Genomic DNA, 13,231 nt, shown 5'->3' with positions numbered 1-13,231 from the left:
AGGAAAATAGAAATGAGTAATCACATTTTTTTTTTTCACTTGGAATGTTTGGGGTGAATTGCACAAATAAGTCTTAAATTTATGTTTACTCTTCTTCTGGACCTTAGTGTGAAATTTGAAAAAGTCATTGGGAAAGAATAAGATTATAAACAAAATCCAGTCCTAAGGGACTTAATAGAGTAGAACTCCAATGGAAAATCATTAGATGGAAAATTTCCTTGGAAGAGCTGGGGAAAACTTACCTTGCTTAAGAAATTTTAGTAAATCTATGAAAAAATGCAATGGAGGTAAAAGGAAATATAGAAGTGATAAGCCTGTCACATTCACAAAGCAAAGGTTTCTAATCCTAAAAAAAAAAAAACAAGCTTATTACAAAGCATGATGCTTTTACTCTATTATTTTGAATCAGGCAAGCACCAGGTTCACATGTGTTCATTAATAATCTTTGTTTTTTGCTCCCAGATATAAACACAATGTGTCTTTTACCCAGTCTATTAAAAGGTTACCAGAAGAAAGAGCCATCATAATCATACCAGGAATGGCTTTAACAGCATGAAGGATTCTGCTTTGGTTAAAGAGCCTACTGGAAAATCAGATTGTATTGATAGTGTTGAAAACTTCAAATTACCTCAGGAAAATTAAATTTGGTAGAAAATAAGACAAGATAATGGCTAATACTGACCAGTGTACTTGTAATTGACTAATAAATTATGTAAAATGAAAATTGACAAAATTTGAATCTTGCAAAACTTGAGAAAATTGAGCCTGGCAGAAAGTGAGATCATGGAAGACAGCTCACAGTACTGTACACAATTAAGTTTGGTATGAAAGATGTTTGTCATCACTGAAACATCGGTCTCTACGGTATCAGTTCACTAAAGATGATAAAATGAGAAGAGTTAAATACAACAAACAGAAAACCAATAAAATATCAAATATATTTAATGGTTTTTTCCTGGAAAACACTTTCTATATACACAGACACACTTTCCTATTAGTGTGTAATAAATGTGAAAGTTTGTATTTCACAACTGTGTGAAATACAAATATGCTTTGTATAAAACAAAGAAGTGGAATCAAAATATTCTGAATTCATTTTACTAAGATCACTGTGAAATTTAGAGGCTTAACCCAGAACACATTGTTCCTTATGTCAGGCTTGCTTTCTTTCCACACAGTTTTTTACCTATTTTCTCCAGAAAGATTGCTCCCAGCTCCTTAGGCTTTCAGCAGGAAACAATAGGTAAAAAGGAAGTGCATGTCCTGACCCAAGGTAAATAGTTTGGACAGCATGTAGAGATCAGGGGGGCATAGTGAGGCTGGGTCAAACAATAAAATAAAACTTTTCCATGCACCAGTTCTGCACAAGGCATAGGAACCACCTTTGCAGACTTTAGCAACTATAAGGAGGGATCAGCTCTGTCATTAACTGCTTCAACAGCACTTGGCACAGAGGACATGTATTCATGTTTTAACAGGCCTAGAGTGGATGCCTTCAAGGACAAAAAAGTTCCAGAAAATATATGTGGTTCTGGAGCTGCAAAAATTAATTATCTGGTTGGATTTACTACAAATGAAAATAGTAAAAATAATTCAAATTCTTTTAAGAAAGGAAGTGTGTTAATGAGGGACACTAGGATGGCTCAGTCAGTTAAGTATTAGCTCTTGATTTTGGCTCAGACAATGGTCTGGAGGGTGCAAGATCAAGCCCCACTGTCAGGCTTTGCACTGACCATGGGGCCTCTCCCTCTCCCTCTGCCCCTCCCTCCCAACTCTCTCTCCCTCCATAAAAATAAATAAATAAAATAAGTGTGATAATATCCCTCAATGACAGTGTCACCTTCCTACTTGTAGTCTTTCTCTGATTCTCCAAAATAAAGATAATAAAATCCAAACTTCTTAATATGGCCTTTAAGACACTTTAGGATTGATCCTTGTCTAGTTCGTCAGCCTCTTTTCTCACTATTCCCTGCTTTTTAAATTTATGACACAGCCACATGTAAGTTCTTACTGTTTCCTACACATATCCATACTATCTCTCAACCTAAAGTCTTTGATCATGCTGTTATCTCTGACAGAAGTGCCCTCTTCTGAACTGACCCCAAACATCACCACAGACCCTTCCACCATGTTAAGTGGATTGCTCCTTCATCCTTTCAAGAGGCAGCTCAACATTAGCTATCTGAATCCATCACACTAAATCGTGAAACGTTAGAAGCCTCCTCACTCAAGCCAGGGATAAGCAAGCATGTGACTACGGCCACCGTTATTCAATATTAGCCAATATGAAAGGCCAGAAAAGAAATGATAGATATAAAACAAGAAAAAAGCACAATGATTAGTTGTTTGCATATGCTGTAACTGCCTACCAAAGAGAATCAGTTAGATGACTATCAGCATTAAGGAGTTCCTGGAGTGCTAGGAGTGCTAAAGAGTACTGCTAGGAGTACTAGAGTACTGAGCACTGGAGTGCTCAGTTGCTTAAAAATCAGCACACACACAAAAAATTAATAGGTTTTCCATAAACAGCAAGCTTTGGTTACAATACAGTTGGGAAAACTAATTCCAACAGGAATATATAACACTTAAGCAGCCTAACAAGAAAAAAATTCTGCATTTTTCACTATACAGAAAAAAACCCCAACTTTACTTCAAAGGAAACCTGACCTAGAATAACCAAAACAATCTTGAAAAAGAAGAATAAAGTTGGAAGATACACAGTTCCCAATTTTTTTTTAATTTTTTACGAGTTTATTTATTTGAGAAAGACAAAGAGAGCACATATGGGGGTAAGTGAGGGGTGGGGGGTGGCGGGGAGGTGGTGTAGAGGAAGATGCAGGCTCTCCACTGAGCAGGGAGCCTGAAGCAGGGCTCAGTCCCAGGGCCTGGGGATGGGGACCTGAGCTGAAGGAAGACACTTAACAGACTGAGCCACCCAGGAGCCCCATCATATTTCCCAATTTTGAAACTTAACCACAAAGTAACAGTAATCAAGATAGTATGATAGTAACATAGGATAGAGTTATTAATCAGTGGAATAAAGCTGAGAATCCAGAAATAAACCCATGTGTCATGGTCAACTAATTTTGAGCAAAGATATCACTGTCATCCACTGAGGGAAGAATGGTCTCTTCAACAAATGTACTGGAACAACTGGTTAGATACAACCAAAAGAATAGAGTTGGCCCTACCCTCAAACCATATGCAAAAATTAACTCAAAGCTGGGGTGCCTGGGTGGCTCAGATGGTAAAGCGTCTGCCTTCAGCTCAGGTCATGATCTCAGGGTCCTGGGATCAAGCCCCATGTAGGGCTTTCAGCTCAGCAGGGAGTCTGCTTCTTCCTCTGCCTCTGCTTCTCTCCCCTGCTCATGCTCTCTCTCTGTCTCTCTCTCTCTCAAATGAATAAATGAAATCTTTAAAACAAACAAACAAAACAAAAAATTAACTCAAAATGCTTGAAGACCTAAATATAAGAGCAAAAATTATAGAACTCCTAGAGAAAACCATAGGGTAAATCTTTATGATCTCAGAATTGGCAAATTCAATATGACACCAAAACAAAAATAACAAAAGAAAACAATAAATTTAATTGCATCAAAGTTAAAAACTGTGCTTTGAAGGGCAAAATCAAAAAATGAAATGACAATTCAGAAAATGAGAGAAAATATTTGCAAATCATATATCTGATGAGGGACTGGTATCCAGAGTATACATATATAAGAAACCCTTACAGGGCCACTTGGGTGGCTCATTTGGTTGACTGTGTGACTCTTGATTTCAACTGTCATGATCTTGGAGTCCTGGGATCAAGCCCGACATAGGGCTCCATGCTCAATGGGGAGACTGCTTGAGGATTCTCTCCCTCTTTCTCCCTCTGCCCCTCCCCACAACTCACACTTGTGTGCACTCCCTCTCTCTCACTAAGGTGAATAAAGAAATATTAAAAAAAAAAAAAAAAAGGAACTCTTACAACTCAACAATAAAAGACAACCTAATTTAAAATGGGCAAAGGATGGGGTGCCTAGCTGATTCAGTCAGTAGAGCATGTGACTCTTAATCTCAGGGTCATGAGTTCAAGCCCCACATTGGATATAGAACTGACTTAAAAAAAAATGGGTGAAAGATGTATATATGCGTTTCTCCAAAGCAGATATCAAATAAGCAAGTAAACACATGAAAAGGTGCACAACATTAGTCATTAGGGAAAATACACATCAAAATCACGATGAGATACTACCATATACATACTGGGATGTCTATAATAAAAAAGATAGAAAAACAATTATTTGTGGGGTTATGGAAAATAAGAACACTCATACCCAGATGGTGGGGATATAAAGTGATGCAGCTTCTTTAAAAAGGAATCTTGCAGTTCCTCAAACTGTTAAACATAGAGTTATCATATGATTCAGTAATTCCACTCCTACATGTACATCCAAGAGATATGAAAACATGTGTCCATGCAAAACACTGCACATGAATGTTCATGGCAGCATTTTTCGTAACAGCAAAAGGTGGAAACAAAGTAAAGGTATATCAACTGACTAATACATAAAATGTGCTATATCCATACAATGGTACAGGATATGGCAATAAAAAAGAATGAAGTACCAATATGTGCTACAACATGGATGAGCCTTGAAAACGTTATGCTAAATGAAAGAAGCAAGTCACAAAATATAGTGTATTTTATGAAATTTTCAGAATAGGCAAATCTATAGAGTCAAAGTAGATTAGTGATTGCTTAGGACTGTTGGTGAAGGAATGATAGAAAGATGTAAGGTAGAAAGTTTCTTTTCAAAGTGATGAAAGTGTCCTAATTTGACTGTCCTAGTAGTTACCCCTATCTGTGAATCTCCTAAAAACAGCTGAATTGTACACTTCAAATGGATGAATTATACGGTATGTAAATTTTATCTCAGTAAAACTCTTATTTTTTTAAACAGAAACTTGAATAAAGACATATTATGTTCTAGTCAGAGAAAAACAACTTAATGAAGATGTCAATTCTCCTCAAAATAACCATGAATGTATTGTAATTCCTTTTTTAATTTGGCAAGAGAATTTTAATCTAACAGAATGGAAGAGCTAATATAGTCATGAAAATTAAAAAAAAAAAAGTAATCTGCAGGAGTGGAACGTGGGCATTCAATTTGAGCATAATATAAAATTTTTTTAAAGATTTTATTTATTTATTATCTAAGAGAGAAAGAGAGAGAGAGTGAGTGAGCATAAGCAGGGGGAGCGGCAGGCAGAAGGAGAAGCAAGAGTTATCATATGATTCAGTGACCTTGCTGACCAAGAAGGCTGATGGGATGTGGAATTCCATCCCAAAACCCTGGGACCATGGCCTGAACTGAAGGCAAGAGTTATCATATGATGTCATATCATTTCATGACCTGAACTGAAAGCAAGAGTTATCATATGATTCAGTGACCCTTCTGAGCAAGGAGCCTGATGGGATGTGGGATTCCATCCCACGACCCTGGGACCATGACCTGAACTGAAGACAGACGCTTAGCCAACTGAGCCACCCAGGCATCCCAGAATATATAAATTTATCATAATAAAAATGGCTTGAGATTGTCTGGAGAACAGAGACATATTCAATTAACAGGATAGGAAGTCCAGGAAGAGTGGGAATGAGGATTTGCAATTTAATGGTTACAGCGTTTCCATTTGGATGACGAAAAAGTTTTAGAACTAAGTTGTACATTGAATCATGGTTAAAATGGCAATTTTTATATACCACAATCTTAAAAATTTACCACAATCTTCAAAAATTAATAAGATACCAAAAACAATTAAATTGCACAGTTTAGATGGGTTAATTGTGTGATTTGTGAATGTACATCTCAATAAAGCTTTTTAAAAAAAAGTCTGGAAGCAGAAAAATGAATATAAATACAATTTTTGTCTCTAATAAGTCTGTAGGGAAAGGATTATTTGCTATATGGCAACAATTGGTGGAAAAGCTGAAGTAGAATCCCAATCTCACGCTTTATGCTAACAGTATTTCCAGATATGTTTAAGACTCCAGAAGACTCCAGATATGTTTAAGACTCCAGAAGAAAATAAATATCTAATAAATGTATCAGAAAATTATCAAATGTGGTGCCTGTGTGGCTCAGTCAGTTAAGTGTCTGCCTTCAGCTCAGGTCATGATCTCCAGGTACTGGGATAGAGGGAGTCTGCTTCTCTCTCTCTCTCTCCTTCTGCCCCTCCCCCCTGCTCGTTCTTTCTCTCTCTCTCAAATAAATAAAGTCTTTAAAAAAGAAAAGAATCAACTTCATATCATATGTCATCAGATAGATAGGTAAAATATTTTAAAAAGTCACCATTCAGTGTTGATGTGGGCATGGATAAACTGTCATATACTAAAGATGGAATATAAGTTGATAATTTTCTAGAGGAAAATTTGGCAAGGTGCGTCAAAATCCTTTATTTTTTTAAGATTATTTATTCATTCATTTATTTATTTATTTATTATAGAGCAAGAAATAAGCAGACACTTAACCGATTGAACCACTCAGGCATCTCTCAAAAGCCTTTTCTTTTAAATTTTTTTTTTTCCAAAAGCCTTTAAATGTGCACACTATTTGATACAGAATTTCTATTCTTAGGACTTAAACTAAAGAAATAATAGGAGAGGAATCTAAAGATTTATGTATAGGGATGCTTATAATATAAAATTGAAAACAACCTATAAGTTCAATCATCATATGAGTATATATCTTACAGACTTTTGTTCTATATAACAATATATATGCACATGTGTGCGCGCACACACACACACAACTGCACCTCATCCCATAAACATTTTAAACTTTTAATCTTCTGACCTTAGAATTCAGCCTCCAGAAATTTATGTTAAGAAAATAGAAGTTGAGTATGAAAAGATTTATATACAAAATGGGATTTACTATATATGTTACTTTAATTTTTTTTTAAATATCAATTATATATATAGTAAAGATTCTTCCCAGTTAATCATGTAGCTCTACAACAACTTTTTTTTTTTAATTTTTAAATTTTTTGTGAGTAAAGTGATAGAAGCTTAGTAAGAGAAGATACAGAAAAAGCCCTCAAGACTAAAAGGGGTCCCAACAGGGTTGCCCTACAACAACATTTTAAAGAGCGTGTAAAACTTGGGGCACCTGAGTGGCTCATCAGTTGAACATCTGACTCGATCTCAGCTCAGGTCTTGATTTCCAGGATCATGGGCTCATGCCGGACACTGAGCCTTGCATTTGGCTCCAAGCTGGGCATGGAGCCTATTCAAAGGATGTGTAAAATTTTATTTATAACTTCTCAATATTTTGAACATCTCCTCTGAAGTAGTGATTAAATTATTGGAATGACCAAATGACCAAATCTTATCCATTCTTCCTCCTAGATATATCCAAAATCTGCCCCTCCTCTGGACTTTATTGTGGAAGTAATCTCCCATCTAGTTTCCCTTCAATCTGTTAACCACAGGCCAGGATACAATCTTTCTCAAAGACCAAGGTTAATTTAACAATGTTACTTCCTGCACTTATGACCTTTCGAAGTTTCACACTGACTAAAATATAATCCTATGCTTAATTTCTTAGCCTGATTTATAAAATCACCCATGATCTGATGCCAATTTACCAGTATCCATCCTTTTCTTGCTTCTTATGGTCCAGCCACCAAATTCCTTATACTTCTGTGAGGCAATCTCCTGCTTCCATACCTTTTGCACATGCTGCTTCCTCTATTGGAAAATTCTATTTGGTAAACTCTTACATGTCTCATTCATAAAATCTTTCCTAATTGTCTCTCTCCCACAGCAAAATACTTCATTCTCTGCTTTGTATCCTGTATATACTTCTGTTATAGAACTTATGCTACTGTCTTTCCCACTAGAATTTGAGCTCTTAGAGGTGCCTGGGTGGCTCAGTCGGTTAAGTGTCTGACTCTTGATTTTGCCTCAGGTCGTGGTCTCAGGGTCCTGAGACTGAGTCCTGAGTCAGGCTCTTAACTCTTCAGGGAGTGCACTTGAGATTCTTTTCCTCTCTTTCTTCCCCTCCCCCCACTGCTTGTGAACTCTGTCTCTTGTCTCTCAAATCAGTGAATAAATCTTTAAAAAATGAAAAAAATAAAAAGAAGAAGAATTTGAGTTCTTCAAGGACCAAGACATAATTTCTCTCTTGTGTCGCTAGCAGTAAGCACATTTATTGCCTGGCTTATTGGGTTAATGTTGCCCCACACAGCACTGATTTTTATGTCACTTGGTTCTGAAATATTTTTCTTTAAAGATATGTATATTTAAAGCAGCCATGAGTAGACATTGATATATTTATGTATTTATGCATGTCCTGAGTGCTATTGCACACGCTAAGACATTGAGAACTAACTTTGGGTAGACTGAAATGTAAACCTTTAGTCAATGGGCATTAGCACAAATCATGTTGAACCCTCTCTTGGGCACTGTCGGTTCTGCTGCTCATCTCATAATTATGCTTTACCAAGGGTATGCTTTGTTTTGTTGGAATATTCTTTCTGTAATTTATCTTAGGTTCATGGAGAACAGTTTTTGACTCATACTGTCAATATGAGATGTGCAGGTCATAGTGATGGCTTTGCCACATAAGAAACAAAGGAGTAGTATCAAGCTTGATATTAAGAAACTAACTGAGGGCAAGCCTCTTGGACTATTCTCTCTTTGGGAGCTTTGTACTGTCATTCAATAAACTTCTCTTTGCTGCCCTAAAAAAAAAAAAAACCAAAACCAAACCAAAACAGAAAAAACCTCGTTGATTTGAAGCTAATGCTCCCTCCATAGAAACAGAAGAAGAATCAGTAGGTAATGAGCACTAAATAGGTGTGGAGGCAGAGCTTATGTGCATAGCAGCTGGTTTGAAAAGTTTTGTTGTTAAGGGAAGCATAGAAATGGAGCGACAGCAAGAAGCAACAGCGGTCTACTCAAAGGAGCGTCGCGCGTCTTTGAGTAGTTTGCTGACTTAAGCACTGACCTAAATCTTTGGAGGTTGGCCTTGTATAAGCACAAGGATACTCTCACCATTTTAAAGAAGGGAAGAGTGGGTAAACCTACAGTTAAAACTGTTGTTTTTTGTTGTGAGAAGATGGAGGAGTTCTTCCTAATGGCTGATAGTAAGCAAAGGAAGCATGTTGGAATATTTGAAGAGAAAGGGAAAGCGATGAAGTTGTTGTTTCTAGGGGTGGAAAAGCAAGCTTACCAAGGAAAATGGAAGAGATGTTTTGGGTAGTGTTGGGTGTCTGTTTAAGGTTTGTGATGATGAAATTAAGTCAGTCAGCCTGGTTGTGCGATTTACCTCGGCAACAGTCTACTATGCAGTAATAGGCATTGAGGATGTGGATAATTGGATTCAATTACCATTGAGGTTTTGCCAGGCAAGTATAGTGGAAGAGAGAAGCAACGAGCGGTAGATAATTTTTAGGGAGTAGTAACATTGATAGACCATGGTCTATAAACAGAGGGACACAGGAAGTAAAGTCGAGAAGAACGTGATAGACAATGAGAAAGTAGTGAGGTTGAATAGGAAGGCATCTGAATGAGATAGAAAATTACAGTACTACAGATAGAAAGGTAAGGATGGTGGAAGGCCAGGCTGTTCTCCATGAACCTAAGATAAATTACAGTACTACAGATAGTAAAGTGAGGATGGTGGAAGGCCAGACTAAATTGAGAATTTCTGAAATCAAGACTATTGGAAGTGGTATCATTTCAGCGATGACAAGTTTTCAGATATGATTATGGGAATGAATACTGAAGGCGAAGTGGAAATGAGTGTCAAGGATGTGACAGTTCAGTGTATTAAATGAATCCTTTAAATGAAAACTAACATTGTGAGAATTACATGACGGTAGGAGCGCAAATGGCCGAGCTAGAAGCTAAAGGCATCATCAAAAGTCCAGGAACAGATATATGATGGCAATGAGGAGGAGGATAGAGGGGGTGGTAGCACTCCTCCCCACCCAGAAGGGAAAGAAATAAATGATCTAGAAGAAGCTGCAGTGGAGAAATGGAAAGTCTACCCCAAGGTAAGAGGGGTGTGAAAACTAGGGAGCTCTACTTGAGAGGGTTGCAGAGCAAATAAGAGCCTCGGGGAATAACCAGATTTCAGTTAAGTCAAGAGCATGAAGGGGATCTGCTGATGGGCAGTTAAATATAACTTTCAACTAGTTAGAGACTGATTTCCCAGTTGCTAGAGCTGTGATTTGTACTCTGAGTCGTAAAGAACCAAATTTATCAGATATGATTAAGATAAGTATTAGGCTGCCTGCACTAGGCCCAGTCACAGAGGGAAGACAAAAGGGTAGGTCCATAGCCCAGAGGCTTGGGAAGGATTACAGCTCTCTTCACACCAAGCAGAAGATAAAGAAGGGGACGGTAAGTGGCTTCTGCAGCCTGCAGTTTCCCAAGATGCACTGAGTCTGTGTCACTCAGTACAGAGGTGAAGCAACTTCAACAAGAAGCTCAACAAGTTGCAACAGAACATAAGCCCAAGAGGCAAGACTGACTTGGAATGAGGTATGAGGGACTTCTTTTTTGATGGTACTAAATGTAGACATGGCTTTGTTCAAAACGGACCAGCCCTGGCATTCCTAGGCTACGTAGCTATTTAAAACGTTTACAAATTATATCCTCGAAAGTTAATACCTGGTTTATAATTTATGTTTGAACTCAAACTATCACTGAAGAAAATAAGTAACAAAATATTAGGTACAACCTAATGTCTATAAACACAGAGCCTCAAGAAAATGTAGCATTTGCTAGAAAGGTACAGGCTTTATGAGAAAAGTTCCCTCAGGTAGTTCATTCTATAGAAATATGTAGGAAACTGGAAAAAAAAAAAAAGAAAAAGAAAAAGGAAGAAAAGAAAGAATAAAGAAGGAAACATGGTAACTTTAAAAATGTTGGGGGAGAGGCATACTTACCTGGCTGGCTCAGTTGGTAGAGCTTGCAACTTTTGATCTTGGTGTTGTGAGTTCAAGCCCCATGTTGGGTGTAGAGATTACTTAAGAAATAACATCTTTCTGAAAAATTAAAAAAAGAAATATGTAGAAAACTTTACTGGTCCCAAGTTGGAATTTAGAGCACATATTGGAAAGGTTGGAAGGGAGGACCAGGGAAAAGGAGTTCCTCAAAAAAGAGGAAGTAAGCATATGAGACTACATGACAATAGAAAACCAGGGAGGTCACTATGGAAGAGTACTCTAGGGAATGAAAAAGGTAATTCAAGACTATGATGGTAATGAATTTGGGATGCTCTAGAAAAAGAAAAGGCTAGTGAGACGAGCATATGGTGCAAGATAGAAAGCTGAGAGACTGGCAAGACCTGGTAGGCTAAAGCAGAGAATTTAGACTCTATTACTGAATTCCACTGAGCATTGTGTTAAGCAAGGATTGACATAATCTGATGGGTTTTTTGGTGGTTTTTTGGTTTGTTTGTTTGTTTGTTTTGTTTTGTTTTGGTAACAGCTTTATGGAGACATAATTCACATACTATATAATTCGCCCATTTAAAGTGTGTAATCCAATGATTTTTAGTACACTCACAGTTGCACACCATCTCCACAATTTTAGGAGATTTAAATCATTTCAAAAAGTAATCTCATATCTTTTAGCCATCACCGCCCAATTCCCATCCTCCCGCCAGCCCTAAGCAACCAGTAATCACTTTTCACTAATCTAATTTCTGTCTCTGTAGATTTGTCTATTCTGGACATTTCATATAAATGGAATCATGAAACTATATAATTTTTTGGTTTTAGCTCAAGCATTGTTTCTTTCAGGACACCTTCTCTAACTCCCTACATCACAGGTCCTCCATTATATTCTGTTGGTCACTCCTCAACTTTTTCCTAATGCTGCTCACTTTTAACTATTTTATTAAGCATGCGTATATTAATTTAGTGTTCCTTCTCTCTTCTGGATTGCAGGCTCCAAAAGAACAGAGACTATATGCAGCTCAAATCTTGGTCTCTAGCCCTCAGCACAATATTTGGTTCATAGTAGTAATTCAATAAACATTCCAAGGCCTGATGACTTAAATCTGCCAAGAATGAGTTTGCAGGAAGACTTTAACCTCTGAATTTTTATTGTGTTTCATTGTCATCCTTCTTCTGTCTTTACCCCACCAATGCCCCAATCACACAACTCCAGTATCCCCCAGGCTAGGGGTCAAAAAGACAACATATTGGCTCATGAGCCAAGGAGAGTATAATTTTGCCCCAAAGCTTCTAAAGGTAGAAACCAAAGTTGTTTTCAATGAAGGAGCTCATAAAATGTGAAGATACAAAGCACTGCTTCTTTGATATCCAGAAGACTGGAAGGGGTAGAAGGACATTCCTCCATGCCTGGAGTAGAACACAGAAGCTTTGACGTCTACCTTCAGAAAATGTGGTGCTTTGTCAGCATCGTAAGTGTTCCCAGTTTTAATAGCTCTGAGAGACACGACCTTCAGCCCTGCCATCTCTATTTTCACAGTGCTTCCCCCTCACCAAGCATAGGTGTAGTGATTTAGTAGACAATGAACATGAGGAAAAGTGGGGCATAGTAATAGAAGACTGTGAACTTATATGAAAACCACTGATCTTCAGATTAAGGCAAATACATTTAAACCAAAAATTTTAGGAGCGCGTGGGTGGTGCAGTCAGTTGGGCATCTCACATTTGGTTTTGGCTCAGGTCATGATCTCAGGGTCTTTAGATCAAGCCCTGCATCAGGCTCTGTGCTTGGCATGTATCTGCTTGGGACTTTCTCTCGCTCTCCTTCTGCTCTTTCCCCTGCTCTCTCTTACTCTCTCTCAAATGAATAAATAAATCTTTTAAAAAACAAAAACAAATATTTTGGCCATTGATACTTCTTATGGGATCAATAGATTCTTCTCTGTCTCTCTCTCTCTCCCCCCTCCCCCCCAATAAAAGTGATGAAGGATGTTTAGTTCAAATATGTTATCACTAACTAGAATATAAGGAAATCGAATTCCTATATACTGAAGATGGACTGGAGCACCCCAGTTCCAGCTGAGGTAGGAGGAAGTGGACATCTCTTTCAAAATTACAATAAAATGAAATAAGTATTTAGTCACACAGAGGTTAACATTTTAGGCAAGTGAAAAATGGCTGAATGGTAAAGTGGATATGCAGCAAAAACTGATGCCAAACCAAATGATACCTTAAAAGAATAAACCTTTGGGCGCCTGAGTGACTCAGTGGG

This window comes from Mustela lutreola, chromosome 6, assembly GCF_030435805.1.
Source record: "Mustela lutreola isolate mMusLut2 chromosome 6, mMusLut2.pri, whole genome shotgun sequence".
Classification (NCBI taxonomy): domain Eukaryota; kingdom Metazoa; phylum Chordata; class Mammalia; order Carnivora; family Mustelidae; genus Mustela; species Mustela lutreola.
This window is presented reverse-complemented; position numbering follows the sequence as displayed.